We start from the raw sequence: 3,825 nt of genomic DNA on the forward strand, positions 1-3,825 counted from the left end.
AGCAATGATAATGCTGATCGGGATCAAATGTTTTTCTTGCCTACAGCCGTTTTCAAGGATTTGTCTGACGTTGTGGATTTTATGAATGATTTTGCCCATTTGAAAGAACTTATGATATTTGAATATTGTAAAGAACAAAGGTTTTGTGAAAAGTGAAAAGCGTTACAGCAATATGAACTGCAGTAGTCTTATACATGTTTTAGACCTTTCGGATAAATTGTCTGATATAATAGGGTTTGAAAGAGGCGAGCATATTTTCAATGATATTAGGCCTGTCAAGCTGGGGTCTCTACCTGCCTCTCTGACTCGAGGTTTACCTGAAAATTTGTTCGTTTACAGTGATCTTTGTACACCCTATGTGACAGGTGACGTGCAGTCGTCTCTGTTGCGCGTCGTACCCTTCAATTCTACTGGCTATACCTATGGAACTACATACTGCGCTACTTTTTCTAACCCTCATTACATCCCTTTAATGAGATATTCATTCCGTACAATAGACATAGATATAAGTTGTAACCAAGGAGAAATGATACCATTCGAGTACAGTCCTTTGAACGTAACACTTCATTTCAAGAGAGTCGCATAAAAAACCTGCAAGATGAGCCCCTACATTGCATATTATGCAAGCCAAGCTGGCGGTGGAGCGGTGGTGAGGTACAATAATTTTGGCCGAGTTTTTGTAGGAAGACCTTACCAACGTGGACATGGAATGGGCGCATTTCTTGGCGGGCTTTTCCGCCGCATTCTACCCTTCCTCGGCAGCGCAGCTCGAGCGGTCGGTAAATAAGCTCTTAATGCGGGGATGAATGTAGTGGGGGATGTAGTGACGAACGGGAAGCCATTGAAGGTGGCGCTTGAAGATCGCTTAGCGGAATCGGGATTGAACTTGAAAAGAAAGGCTAAAGAAAAAATTGGGTCTATGATGCGCGGATCGGGGTATAAAAGAAAGCGTAAGCGCATAAGTTGACTGGTCGCGGATCGGTCAAGACAGCTAACGCCAAAAAGAATAAGCCTGCACAAAAAAATAAGAAAAAAGTAAAAAAAGTGAAGAAAAATAAATCAAAAACCGGGACTCGTGATTTGTACGACATTTTCCATTAAGCTTCATGTCGTTTTTACATTCACACTCTCCCGAGTGCGTGAAGTCGGAGCTGGATCTATTTACTTTCCCCCCGACACAGACAAGCATCGAAAATTCTCAATTTGTTTATTATAACCCTGTATCGACACTGTCAGATGATACGCCGATTGAATTTATCATGCCAGGCCATGGAGAAGAATACATTGATCTGGCTCACACAATGATAAAAATCCGAGCGAAAATTCTTAGGCCTGATGGAACTACTGCAAGCGCTGATTCAGTCGGCCCTGTGAATAATTTTGCTGATGTTTGCTGGTCAATAATTGAAAGTGTACCGAAAAGATACCGAAACAACGATGCAGCAATCTTTTTTTTATATAAACTAAAGCTAACTAAAAAAAGCAAACTATAAGCCATGCCAAAAGAGGTTATATCTTGGGACGGGGAAGGCGTGGTAATCATCAATTATTTTAACGAGGCAAAGCGGTCACGAAAGAAAAAAATTGCTGTTGGGAGAAAGTTATTTGAAAAGGTACTAAAAGTGTTGGGGAGTTCATTGGTAACGAAGAGTTGTTACGGTCAACTATCAATATTGAGTCGTCGACGCTTCGAGGTAGCGGCCAGCGGCATCGGCAGTTTATAAAGCCTCTATAAGAAGACCTCAGTGACGAGTCATACAATAGTAGCGGGAGTAGTCAAGGTAGTGGATCTCTAAAAATACGATCGGTAAAACTGTGAAAGTGATCCACTTTGCAGACATTTATTACAACCCTCATCATCCCGCCGTATTTGGTGGTGCTCGTCACCTCCAAACCATTTATACACGTAATGATGTTACGAATTGGTTGGAGCAACCGGATGCATACAATATGCATACGGTGGTACGTCACTGCTACAATAGACGCTCATATGACGTCTCTGAAGTTGATGCTGCTTGCGAGGCTGACATAGTTGACCTTCACGCCATATCGATATAGGACGAGGGATTCTCCTACATATTAGTAGTCATCGATGTTCTCAGTAAATATGCCTGCGTGCAACCTCTGATAAACACAAATGCAAAGATAGTAACCCAAGCATTCAGACGGATACTTATGAACAATCGACAACCCCGTCCCCAGAGATTCTTTCAAACTAATCGCCGCAAAGAATTCGTAAGTTCTGAATTTCAGCAGCTTCTGAATACGTAGAATAAGTCCCAGTCAACGCCGAGTACATGTGGTTTATTAATTTCCCCATTATCGCGAGTTCTTTGAATATCTCGCGACCTCTCTCGAGATTGTTATCGATTTGGGCGAACAGTCTCGCCGCTCAAATGCAGATCCTACAATGATATCCCGGCTTCCATGAGGGTGGCAGCTAGCGCTCTTACAGCGATCCGATCAGTGACATTCTCAGTATCAGAAATTGCCGTGAAATTAGGAGTCATGAGTTTTTCTCTTTTGACTCTCATAGATCGTAACTTGACTACAAAAGGTTCGTCTTTTTCATCGATGTCGTCGATTTGTTTCAACAACTTATCGACATCTTCTTCTTTATTTAGAATATAATTAGCAGTGTTTTGCGCCATAGGGGGAGGTTCGACTAGAAAAGCAAGCAAATCAACAACCAGTAAACCCAAGGGATGAATTTGTGCACAAGGCGGGTGACTTGGTGGGTGCGACAGAAAGCCGAAAATACAGAACAGACATGGGGATCGAATTATAAGGAACATCGAACTTTTTTCGGGTTCTTATATCACAAAAGGTTCTAGCTGAATAATCACGGTGAATCTGTACTCAGCAAATTTTAAGGCAGCAACTTTTTCACATATTCACCACCCAAAAAAAATCTGTGTAAAATTTCACATCATTATCCTGATTCCCTCGGCCTCGGACACGCTCATAAAGAGATGAAGGGGATGGTTGAGTGCCAGAGAACCAGATGTCCACTCAGGTGGCGGATTGAGAAGCGGCCAGAGAAAGAGAGACGCTGGCGAGACCAGCCAAGAGTGTTGACGCAAGAATTAATGTAACTTTCAACGCCGAAGATGGTGTCTTCTCTGAGGGAACAGAGGCTTCCAGGGAATTCCCGGAGAGTCACCTACAGCGCCGCAAGAGGACTAGGTGAAATCATTGGTGGAAAAGAGTCGAAGGAATGTCGAAAGAGGTGTCTGCTGAGGCACGAACCACTGGACACCTGACCACGCAGAATCGAAGGTGCGAGGGCAGCACTGGAGCGGAGAGGCGCAGAGCCCGCAAGGCCAGGCTAGAGACCGAGGCTCGAGGCTGTGTTCGTTCCTTTTAAAGACGCTGAAGGGGCGCGTTAATAGAAATATAACAGAGAAATTGCTAGAGGCAAAGTTTATGAGCCCCTCACAACAGGCGTACCAGGTGGGCAGATCAACTGAGACTTCATTGCATAGTCTGGTGGGGAGGATTGAGGAAGCAAGAGAGAGGAAGGGCATCGTCATCGACATAGAAGGGGCCTTTGACAACACATCCGTTGATATCATCGAGGAGACGGCGGCATCCTTTGGGATCGATCAATCGATCTTCGGATGGATCAGCGCCATGCTCCGAACTCAGACGGTCCACTCCTCACTCGGGGACAATACGGTGCGGACGTTGGCGGGGAGTCTGAAATGGAGCTGGCGGTGGTCATCCGAGTATCCTTATTGCGGATGACGACGCTCGGGAAAATAGGCAGGGGAAGCGACCCCACATGCCCGAAATGCTGACTCACAGAAGCGGATGCGCACCATC

The sequence above is a fragment of the Fopius arisanus genome, unplaced genomic scaffold (genome assembly GCF_000806365.1).
Source record: "Fopius arisanus strain USDA-PBARC FA_bdor unplaced genomic scaffold, ASM80636v1 scaffold00167, whole genome shotgun sequence".
Lineage (NCBI taxonomy): Eukaryota > Metazoa > Arthropoda > Insecta > Hymenoptera > Braconidae > Fopius > Fopius arisanus.